The sequence below is a fragment of the Taurulus bubalis genome (assembly GCF_910589615.1).
Source record: "Taurulus bubalis genome assembly, chromosome: 1".
NCBI classification, from domain to species: domain Eukaryota; kingdom Metazoa; phylum Chordata; class Actinopteri; order Perciformes; family Cottidae; genus Taurulus; species Taurulus bubalis.
In genome coordinates, this window is record NC_136589.1 from 38,410,961 (window position 1) to 38,424,122 (window position 13,162).

Here is a 13,162-nt window from a genome sequence, read left to right on the forward strand (position 1 = left end):
GTGTGTGTGTGTGTGTGTGTGTGTGTGTGCGTGTGTGCGTGTGCGTGTGCGTGTTTGTGTAAGTGTGTGGGTTTAGGTCCTTACATACTTTGTCCATTTATGTTATATGTATATTCTTGCATGTATTGATTCTTTCTGTGAAAGAAATCTATTATATGTAGTTTGGAGGAAAAAAATGTGAAGTTTTGACTAATTCTTGCATACAGTAAATCCCATTTTAACCAAATAGACCAAAATAGAGTTTATGTTCTTTTAGTTGCCTGTGGTTTTGTAGTCATGTTAAGCATCAGGGCAAAATGATGAATGTTGCTCTCCCTTAATTTGAGTAAAAATACAACACAGTATTTATTTATTTGGAAAGTGAAAAACTACTGAAATCTGAGAAAAGTAACATCATTTTTATAAAAAGGTGAGTGTGCCATTTCACAGATAGCCTTGACTATAAAGTCACTGATGCATTATTGTTTACAACCAATGTAATATCTCAGGCATGTATAGTAGGCTATAATTTTCCACCCATAATTACTTTTCAACCGGACTGAAAATATTAATAAGCAGCCATGACCAGTTTCACATTTTATGTCATCTTAATAAATTACACAGCAACCGAGTATGAGAACTGTTATCTTGCATGTATTACTGTACACTTTATATGTGATTGATTGCTTGTGTGGACAATTTGCTTATGTTCTAATTTTTTGTCAAGTCTTAAAATCCAAAGTTTTGTACAAACTAGTTTTTTGCGTTTTTATAGATTTCTAAAATTTGATGTTTTTTTTATAATTATTTATTTCATGCTATGTACATATTAGTGAGTAAAAGTATATATTTGCAGAAATACATATTTTTTAAACAGTGTTGTGAATTGTAACGCTGTAGCATTTTTACCTCATCTGTTTTTTCACTGACTGCACACAGGTATTGTTTGTCTCACAGCCTGTAGTAGATTTCTAAAGTTAACTCTGTAACACCAAAATAAAGCAACATAAACAACCAAACATGTTTTATTATCTGTGACTGAACTTAACATGTGATACATTATTTTGTGCATTTTTGTGAAGTGTCAAAAAAATACACAGCCAAATTCAGTTCAGTGCATGGCTTTGACCTCTACGGGCTGACCTGAGGGAAGGCTCCTAAACACAGTCACCATTACCATACATATGACATGTGTACATACATGTAGCACATGAATCTGAAGAGGATAGCGCAGTGTGAAACAAGTAGGTAACATTATTCAGCCACTTGACAATGAAAACACACTCTTTTAAACAAGAAAAAGAAAACTGTTTTTTGTCAAGTCATGACATAGCATGAGCTGGTTATGAAGGAAGTAATAATATTAAAAAAAATCTATTTTCCCTTTGATTTATCTTTGGGTGATTTTGGGTGGAAGTGATGCGCTCGTTGGCTAGTTTTCTTGAAATGCGCTAATAGTTTGTGTTGCATGTTGCAGGGTAAAATAAAATGAAATATACAAGGTGTGTCATAACCACCTTAATGAGACGATTTTGTATTGGAATGGAATTATGAATGGGAGACTGCCATGGGCTTCAGAAGAGAGTAAAGTAACGGTAACCGGTTGTGGTGATGTGATGGTCGCGAGAACCCCAAAGCTGATTTGTCCAGGAGCCCCTGAACAGTGTAGTATTAGCAAAAAGTAATAATGGCGTAGAGCTATAGTATTATAGTATAATAATGCAATACCTATGTCAAGTTTTCATGATTTGTTGCAGATCTCAGGTGTTTATTATATACAATTCATGCAGCAGAATTGTTTAACACTTTACTACCTGATGTTTAGATAAGGAACATGTTGCGATGAGTCCTGATTCAGCTGACTAAAACAGGAGGTAATCCTCAACAAACAAAAACATATCTTCTAACCACTCTTCTGGCTGGTCAACAGAGTCAGAACCCTTTTCAGTGGCAGTCATGCAGGTAAGCCTCATTATGAAGACACCTATCAGACACCTAGCAACCTATCATAGATAATGCGGACACCTGAATGAATGAAGCCTCTAATCAGAGTCACACACTTAGAATATGTACAAGCTGTCAGTCATTAGGACTAATAGGCTTTCTGCCACGGTGCCCAAACACGGCCTATGGATTTGTCAGAAAGAAGAAGAAAATAAAGCTGGACTAATAATTTGATTTCTTTGAGAGACTGCAGAGGCCAGCTGTGCTTTTTGGAGAAACAATAATACCAGAGAGAGAAAAAATGTCAGTGATGAGAGTTAAGAAAAAGATGGAGCTTTGTTGGAGAGAAAGACCTGATCTCGAGATAGATTAGGGGTTGGATGTGAATAGAGCCCACCAGTGCTCCGGCTCAGCCGCTGGACCCCTGATAGTCTTTGAGCCGTGCAACAATGTCACCACCAGAGGCCAGGTCTCACTGCTATCTAACCCCATTATCTCACAGAAAGATTGATACACACCCCCTCCAGAGTGGAAGCACCACAAAAAGTGATACCCTTCCGTTCTCATTCATGTGGATTCAATAGTCCGCCCACCCCCACATCAAACTATATTTTAAGCCGTCTTTCACAGTTTGTCCGACTGAAACTCATTACTTGGGTATACTCATTTTCCCAGACATTCATAAAAATGCTATGGCATTTAAACCCTGCCTCATGATGGGAAATGAATAAAGACTCATTGAAGACTGTTGTATATGAACTCCTGGGAGCCAGCCAGGTTCAGGTTTGGTTTAGTGACTGGGAGGCTGTCGGCGGCTCATTCCACACCTCGACCTTTGACACTTTTCACACCATCTGAATGGGAGTAAACAAGTGCAAAACATGAAACAGATCACAGGATGGACAGAAACTCCGGCCCCGCAGCAACGCTGTCTTTCGGCAGAAGGAAATGGGCCCTTCCCTTCAGACCAGACCCACCTAGGAGCTTTGTCACCCAAGTGAGAGGAACATTGTTAGCAGATAGTTGCCAGAGGCGGCCACGGTGGCTCCAATGACTGAGATGGCATCTTGACTGTGAGAACTTTGACGCGACCAGACTGCAAGAGGCACCACCCAATAACCATATAAATGGGAGACAATGGGCCTAATTGCAATCAGTCGCCTCTTTTTTTTTATGTCCCGAGTTTCACCCTGACATTCTCAAGAGAGCACCGCATGCATTTCAATAAAGCCACGTTGTTGTGGGGCAGACCGAAGCGACATATATACAGTAGAGTGGTGCAAAGGCCCACACTCGAATGACACGATGCAAATACTCCCACAGAAGTCACACCTCGGTTACAGCCAGCTTTCTGTTTCACTCTTCCTGAGGCCTTTTGATGTTACGAACAGAACAAACCCAGGAACAAACATGCAAACTTGGTTTTGATACTGAAAATGTAGAATTTGAGGTTTTATCTGTGTGCAAATGTTTGAAAAGGTTTTTTCAAACGGCGATATATCAGAGAGACTCAGCTGCTTTAATGCCTAACACTACAGCTCAGACTCAGCTTTAAAGAATGTGATTCACAAAGCTGTTCTTGTTTATAGCCTCACACACACCAAAGGTGATGGGCCAAAACTGAACTACAGAGGGGAAGTGCAGTGTGTGGGCATTTCATTATGTAACTGACTTTGAAGCCAATCTTTTGATGTCTATCTGTTCTGTCTGAAATTAGATTACTGGGATTCGCTATGTCTTCAACACATTTAACACATTGGACCATCCGGATTGGAAGATTATTAAAAGTAAATATATTTTTGTTGTATGTAATTACTTGTTTTACAAATTCAAATATTGCAAATTAATCCCCCTTAAAATGCCTTTATTTTTTGCCTTATCAGTCTTGTTTTATATATGGCTTGTAAGTGATATTTCTCACTTCTATTTTCTAAATAAATAGATCCTGACAGCACTCACACCTTTATCCAACACTTAAACACTTTATCCGCCACTAAATTCTAACTTAAGATCCACCAATGTGTTGTTTATCACACAATACAAATCACTCTTTTGCCACTTTTGGACAAACATTAGATACAGTAGACAGATAAAATACTCTTTTACTCAATGCACACAAAACAACCCGTTCTCTGATGGCTCCGTGGAAACATCTTAACATCTGTCGCAATCATGGCATTACATTTTCCCTTTTACAGCCAGGGAGGGTAACGTGTGAAGTATGTCACCTGCCATGAATGAGGATGATGGGTTATCTGCAAGATTTCTAAAGAGAGCAGCCATCATCAGAAGAGATGTAGCACCTGTAAAGCAGCCTTATCCCCTTTTGAAGTGTCTGTTTGTATTGTTGAAGCAAACAAAGGAATTTTGCCACCCCTGTACTTACAAGAGAACATTAGTCAAACTGGGGGAGATAACAAGGGGAGGAGCGAGGGAGACATACTACTGCACTACACAGTCTACAGGTGCGTTTGCACATGCATGTGTGCGCATGTGATTATCACACTGACTGCTCAGGCTCTTCAGTTTGAGGAAGAGTGTTTGTGTTCAGGTATGTTGCTGTATGATGTGTCTGCTCGTGGCGGTGGTGGTTTGCAAGCCTCAAGGTTAACAAGGGGTCATCCTCCAGATCAATGCAGTCCAGGGTTGTGGTGGGGAGGAGGAGGAGGCAGACATGATCACTCATTAGTCACCCTTTCACCTCTTTGTAGCTCAAAGCGGTTCAGCAGGTAGGATGAGCACATGTGCATTTTCAGAAGCAGTTGTATCAGTTTTACAAATATTTATATCCACTTTCTCTCATCTCTCCGGTGGGGTCTAATTTCATATTTATAGTACTGCTATTGTATACATGCAAAGACTGAGATTGTGAATTCACTTGTGGAGAAGAGGATCCTACTTGTGTTTGTTGCTATTGGAGAAAATCATCCTGGAGAAATCTGTAAAAAATAGACCCACTTACGGCAAGTCACGGACTCACTGAAATTATATTATTCAGCAAGGACTAAAACCAGCAGGGGAGTAGTAACGTTACGATGCACATTGCTATCGCCAGATGAGTGACAACTTTCTTTGGCTTATTTTCTGTAACCAGTGTAGCAGGAAAGCACGGTGGAACAAACTAGCTAGCTAACTGAGAGCGGGCTAGTTAGCTAGCATGCTAATTCCACCACACATTATCGCTACACTTGTTGTGGAAAATGAGCCGAACATCAGGCTGCTGCAGATAGGGACAGGGAGATAGGTGAGGCAGAGCGGTCCCTCTGCCTCACCTATCTCCCTGGAGCTGCGTCAGGTCAGAACGCAGTCAGCATTTATGAATGTCAGTGAAATCATTCTTTGATATGCCTTTACCTGTCATCAAAGGACATATTAAAGTAGAGGAAGTAAAGATCTGAACTTCATTGTGAATATCAAACTTTTTCAAATTTATTCGAAAATGTCAACTTAAACATTGAATATATTTATGGTATTTTCAGTCAGTCAGTTACATGTATTCAACAACTCAATACAACCCATGTACATCTAAACGTATTCTTAGTGTATTCTTGTGAAAACGTAATTTCTGGAACCATCTCTTACAATAAACAGATCCGTTTTTGCGTCCCTTTGTTTCTTAGAAGTAGAAATGATTTCTTGTTGCATTCAATACTGCAAGTAACAAAACCTATATGTAAATCAATAAATACTCTCACCCTCCATTCCTATTCTACTCCGATTTGATTTCAGTAGCTCAACTAGCAAACAACACATGTACATTTGGAAGAATTTGGTTTCATGCAAACCAAATTGGTAAATGCTTTAATCAAAATATAACCTTAATCTTTGTATTCAGACTTGTTTTTGTTTTACACCTGTTTCAAAAGTTTCATTCTTGGTGGTTGGAAAAACATCAGCTTAGTGTAGATGGATGGGGAAAAAAGATGCATGTCCAAATTCATCCGCATTATTGTGGACATGTCCTGAGTGAGTGAGATTGGGTGTATCAATTACAAGGTGACTAGCAGGGGAGAGGAGTGGGGTTATCATTAGCAGGGACTGGCGCTGGCCTCTGGTAGTTCCAGTAATTATCTCACAAAGGGTGGTGCTTGCCTTCCCACTGCTTTTCCCACACTGCACTCCAGGCTCAGAATTCCAATCGGCCCCAGACCTGCAATCTCCACGGTTTTAGACAGCAAATTACTGACAAGTCCCATTCTTCACAGCACTGTAATTGCTTTTTAGTGCTCCTTTTATTGAGGCAACCCCAACCCCCTTGCCCTTCCCCAAATAAAGCTAAGTCAGGGAAGCGGCGAAGGGTTAATATAGATAACATTAGTACCTAATTGGAAGGTCTTGGACTGCACGACCGTCATTTTTTTCAAATCTTTTGCAGTATTTGAGTGAATAGAACTGTGTTTCTGTATTAAACCTGTTTGTTAGTGATCAAGAAAGACATGTTTGCTTTTAAATTTGTAGTTCATTAGTTTCCCATTCGTTATGAAGGTGCAAACTCTGTAATACTGCGTCTGCGTGTGTCTGCTCCAGAGAAGTGATGTCATAAAGGCTCTTCACATCCCATATAAAGAGGGGCACTGAGTATCTTGGCTACTCTACGAATTAAATCACTTTGTGTTGTCTTTCCCAGCCCAGCGCATTACTCTCCCAATCTATCACTTTGTGGAAATCATTAGTCTCCATGTCAATACAAGCTCCGAGCAGAGAAAACATCTCATTATGGGACTTAAAGAGATCCGTAGCATTCTCGGCTCTGTCAAGCTGTTCTTCCTTTCTTCAATATAGTTACTTTCCTTTCACTCAGAGGACAAATTCTCAACGTTCCAATGCCGGACAACCCAACAGTTGCCATTTGAAATGAGAAAAAGAGAAAGAATAGAAAATGGCTGAGGGATTAGAGGATCTAAACAGGATAAAGGGCTAGGAGATTCTTGGTGTGATCCAGTTTAGTTTGAAAGATGGAGGGTCTTAACACGGATTTGAGACTTTAGAATTCATTGTGCCATTATTTCCATCCTGTGCCGTTTCAGCTAAATTGTTCGCTGTTTTGTGGTCCTTACGATCCCATCTTTACATGCAAGTGTAGTCAATATGTTAAATTATTGTGACATAATGCGCTAACTATTCCTTTATTTCGATTTAGAACCATTTCCAGTTTGTTTCCCACGTGTACTTTTCATATTGCTGTGGACATTTCACAAAGAGGAAAAATACAGAAATGATCTAAGTGGTTTAAATGCTAAATAGTGATAATACACTTCCCCTGTTGTCTGTCTATGCATCAAACGTGACTACGTACGGGCTTTATTGGCGGAGCACCAAAGTGCCCTTGGGCTACAACCTGCAATTGACTCAGGTAGCAACCTAATTTGCCCTTATGTGTCCATCTCCCTGTCAGTCTGAGCAGGTTGACACCTCTGACCCTGTCAGGGGTGTCAAATAGCTTGTCAGAGGCCTTCAATAAAGTACAATGACAAGCCCTCTAATGCATTACCACACGAGTTCTAGCCAGCAATGAGAGGCTGTAGTCTTTCCGGCCTCAAGGCAGACAGGTGCGCCGTCAAGCAACACACACAGCAAGCACACACACACACACACACACACACACACACACACACACACATACAAATGAGCCCTCCCTATCAAACCAATGACCAACAATATGATAGGTTGATAACATCTTTGGAGTAAACCAATGATGTTAAGGAGGAATTATCAATTGTCCAAACTGCCATGACGTTTTCTGGCCTGCGGCGCACACTCTTGTCTTTAATGTTCAAAATGCCTACAAATTCATTATTCAATTACTTAAGGATTATCTTTGGCGGCCTTACATAAGCAAAAGAGATCAGTTGTCAGTAGCAATACAAAAAACACCGTACCTGGACCACCTTGAGAGCATGTTAGGCCTGTCACCATGAGGCCTCTGTAAAGGGCCCAAAGGGCCACTTACAATCAGCCTGTCAATGTCACAGATGCCTGAATGCTGTCGGAATAAGATGAGACTATGTTACAAATCATTTGGAATCAACATGACAAGAGAATAATGCCAAATCTGGACACCAACCTGGTTTTGATGCCACAGGTTTTGGTTGGTGCTGGCTGGTCGTCGAGGCCCTGCTTCGACATGCTGTGCATTCCAACCAATTATCTATCCCAAGGTGCAACAGGTTCACGCTTTAATCTTCGATGCCTCCTCCAATGGGATATAGCTGGATTTAAAACTGGGAACAGGGGTGGGACAACCCTTAAAAATCTGTATACACAGCAAACATGAATCAACTTCAAACCAACCCACTGAGGGAAACAAAAAAAGTCTTTCAAAGAAATACTTTTATCCTCACTGTTGTTTCATCTTGCAATGGCTCGTCATAGCCCATGTGGATGCTTGAAGCGAGTTTCAAAGAGCAGACGCAGCCTCAAATATTACATCAGTCAAAATGTCCCTCGGGTTCCTAGAAGGTGAACCATTCCGTTAAATATAGGTCATATAAAGGGTGCTGAGAATTTGAAGAAATGGACCATGGTAACCTCACGTCCAACCAAGTCATCCTTCACCAGGAAATCCAGTTCCCTGGCATGAATGACGCTTTCTATGTGTACCTTGCCAGTACACCCACTTCCTGCAAGCCAGCGATTCCCATTCTTATTTCCCCCTCCCACGCCAGAGGACCCCATGTCCTTTCCGAGGAAGTGCGTCCTTGAAGAGTTTGTCCCAACCATCACGTCACGGATGTCCCGGGACATCTCCTATCAACCCCAATGGCTCCCACATATACTAGACCAACTGTCATTGGAGGAGTTAGCTTAATACCAATATTTGAATTACATTCATGCATACATGCGCTACAGTAGCACAATTAGCCCAAATTTGAATCAAAACACAGCAAAATACTAAAAACAAGATCATTTATGGCATCAAGGATGAAGACATTTGTACAGCACAAGTAGGTTTTTGGAAAGATTTGATTAATCCAAGAAAAACACATAATGCGTGACGAATTTACCATTTTTACTTGTATGCATTTCATACATTGCCTTTCATCTTGTTGCCTTTGTTTCCATAAACTGCTGTCAAAATACACAAGAACAATCTTCATGAGGTAATGACTCAATATGGAATCGAATATTTCCTCATGTACCCGGGGCGGAGTGCAAAATGTTATGTAAATCCCCTTAACGACCTTTTCAGGCTGCCGACAATCACCATACAAAGGTGATTGGCAGCCGACACCGGTGCACATTTATCCTTTTGCCCCGGCCTGTCGCTCTCTGTAGCGCCCCCTACTGTGAGAGGCGTGGGGTAGGGTGCCCATTGGCACTTGTTGCCAATGGAAGAAGCCAGCATGGATCCTCTCATGGCAACGATGCTGGTCGTTGTAATACTGTTTGGTTTGTTTCCTGCTTCACACCTCCTTTGGGATTTTGCCCGACCTATAATCCAGGACATGAGACGCAGAGGGAGGCATCCCATGCCTGTCCATCCGAGTTCCAGCACTGCTTAGCCCAAACCGGCTCCTTTGTACGATTCACACAGCAGTCTATTGGTTGCCTGTGGGCCATTTCATAATGTGCATCTATTATCATGAATATTATGATTATTGAAACCCCCACCACACCGTTTACACAAACTCCAAATCCAAAAGAAGTTCTTTGAACACATTTATATGTCAGGATTTGAAGGCTCACAAAACTGCAGATAACACAACTCTGTTTTACGCACACTTTTACGCATACACACACATTATCTCCCTCTGTCTCCGTCACACACACACAGGCACACACACACACACACAGGCACATCAGATCAGCGTTCCCAAGCCCTTTACTGAGCGTTTGTATCCTCGCAAGGCCTCGTCTCAGAGGGGAGTAAGGCCCCTACTGAGATCCTTATACCACTTCCTACTGAGAAGCCTGTTTGGCTCCTTGGCAGCCCGCTTCCATTCATAAACTGCAGACAAGCATCACACTCTGCCTCATCAGCCTTAAATGTACTTTGATTTAGGCATGACTGACTCTGTGACTTGGCTAACGCCTCTCAGGTGATGATGTAGTCGGTATGCATTGCCCAGAAATTTACTCCAAGCGAATTTTAGGCTACATTGAAAGTCTGGCACTGTGGCTGTAGCCTCTGTAGCCTTGAACTCCCAGATGGGAATATGTGTTCAGGGGAAACATCTGATACAAATAAAGAAGGGATTCCAAAAAAAAGAGAAAGAGAGAGAGAGCCCATGTGTGGAAGAAAATGTGTCAAAGCTTTAACACAAGTGGGGCCCATCAGAATTTGTTTGTGTGTTTGTGTGTGTGCTTTGAGGGGGTGATATATACACGCCCTACTGTCCTATTTCTAGTCCACATCACAACTGTCAGTAACTAGTGAGATATGAAGCCGAAAAGGAGAAACGATGAAGGAGGGGAACCCTTCAAATGGATATTACCGCTGTGTTTGCCTGTGGAGCACGGAGAGGTGGATTTAGCAAACCCCTAGGATCTTTACTGTACCTTCGGCTCACTACATGGTACGTTATGAATGCATATTAAGATTATTTAAACCCAATAAAGGGTTCAAAAGTTTATGTTAGTACTGCTGCTATTGAATAGATTTGTAAATCTCAAAATGATAGTCTTTCAATTCAAAATGTCAGAAAACAACAATGCCAATCCATCGACAAGGGTATAATATTTCCGCAACGGGATTATCGCCGGTCCAGATTTATGAATTTGCTTAAGAAGAAGATACAGAAGTTGTAAAATTGTGTTTTGACAGCTTTCATTGCATGTGTTCCCCCCTCATCTCTGGTGTCTGCACCTGCGCTCTGACTCGGTGCACAGAGGAGGATGGGGGTTCGACTTTTTTCAGCTGTGTGGAGGATCACCAAATCAAACAACAGCTTATTGCCACAGTTTAGTTCGTGTCTAGTTAAACTGTATTTTAAAGCCAGTCTGTGTCATATTTTGCATTGAGCAACTACAGTTCACAGTGCAGTGTTGAAGTCCTTGGCCTGTGCTTGTCATGTTGTTTGGTTGTTGTATTAAGCAGTCACTCATCTAAAAGTAAAGATGCTAAACAGTTCCAGTGTTTTTAAGATGATAAACAGGCAGCAACTTGACATGGCATTAAATATCACTATTTAGAACATGTGTTTGCTCTAGATCATCCAAAATGATAGTGCAATATTGAGAGTGAAATGATAGTTTTGATATTTTATTTTAAAACTGCACATAATTGATACAGTATTACAGATGTTTTTCTTTTTCTTTTTAGATAGTAACACATCTAACATCTCAACACATATTTACCCACTTAAGGTACTTAAATACACACTGCTGAATGCGTGCATACACCCCCCCAGCCAACAGTCCACAGTTACCTTCAGTCATACTTCCAACTCAAGTCCAGTGGGATGGATTGCATTGTGTCAAAGTGACAGGCAGCCAGTTTGATCTTTTCCAATTTCAGTAATGACGTTAATTCCCGCAGCCAGGATGTGTTTGAGGACGGTGAGCAATTTTTTCACAAGTGGAAAATTTGATGACGGGCAATTAGAGGCAACGGTGATAACATTACTTTGTCCTTCTAACAGCCTCCTCGGGGGTACCAAATATGGCAACATTCTTTGTTGTGCAAATGTGACTTTCCAAACTTGTCAGTACTGCATAAACTTTTGCAAATGTTTCATTCACAAAGTACGACTTTGTAGTCAGAAACGTTGTGTGTAAATGCAACTTTTTATAGAACTGATAAACTGTCTGTCATGTGTTTTTGTTACTTTGAATAGATTTTGTTTCAGAATATAAACAATGCTTCTCAGTAAACACCCTCCACGCACACATTTAACAGACAGCAGTTGCTGTGAAAATATGCTGAAAGCGATGGCAGTGCAAAACCACAAATTATGGTTGCAGAGTGAGACTTTATGAGCCTTCCCTGTGTGGTCCATCACCAACTATAGACCCTTCTCCCCTCCTGTGGCTCTGTCCTGCCCTTCCACCCTCCTGCTGCCCCCTCTGCTGGGGGTAGCAGGCATAGTTGACCCTGGTTAAAATTCAACTGGCCCAACAATAGCATGGATAGACTTGTCCTTAATGACCTGGTTGAGGATCAAAAGGAAGTGGAAGTAGCATAGTTTGAAAACAAATACCTCTATAGATTTTAATTAATTTAAATAGTCCAATATAACAGACCGGAGGTCATCATCAGGATGCTCCATTGGCAATAAGAAATGTCCTCTCTATTAACATTATCTTGAGTCTAGACACAATAGTATATGCTGTTTCAAGTCAGAAACTCCTCTTATGACCTCAGATACATGTCATCTATTTAATTCTGCACAAACCACATATAAGAAGTTTTTTAATTGTATGCAACCGCTCTCCATGATATATTTATTGAAATTTGAATTAATTTGTTTGCATGTGGAACACATTTATATATTCTTTTTCACAATGTCGCCCATCTTAGGTCGAGTGTTGCAAATTACCTTGGGTTGTAAAATAAATCATATTGTACGATAGACTATTCAGTGAATATATGTTTATGAGTCAGAAAGTTTAAAAAATAAACATAAAATGTCCAAACTTCCTGAATTAATTGGTATATGGCTGAGGAGATGCCAGTCAGTTAATGTTATTGCTCATTTACAATATTGGTGGTTAAATCATATATTGTTGATCATTTAAATGAGAATAGGTTCAATAATATTACCCCCAATTTAAAATTGATAAGCTGTATACAGATATATAAATACATTGCTTATGACACACTATAACTTACCATATTGTACATAAAATAACTACAACGCACCCTGTTAGCTCTGGGAAAAAAAGTCTACTAGTTGGACTGAGAGTAAAATGATCATATTTTTTATCAAACCATTATTCCTCAGATCAAGTATGAACTTTTAAGCTCAAGATGCCATCTTGAGTTTAGAAAACAGTTTTAAATATGTCTGTGAATGATGTGTATAAACAATAAATGTGTTATAATACACTGTAAGGATTTGTTGATGTGTGTAATCACATATCATTATAGGATTACAGCCAAGTTATTGTACTGTGTTATTAATCAGTTATAATTGTTGACAAATACATATAAATATGTATGAAGATAGTGTAAATAAATGCTTACAAATGCAACGTTGTTTATTGCACAACAGCACAAAAGCCACTTAGTGATTATACAGAGTTAATACATGCCATATATGAGTATATGTATATATGGCATGTATTACCCAATAAATAG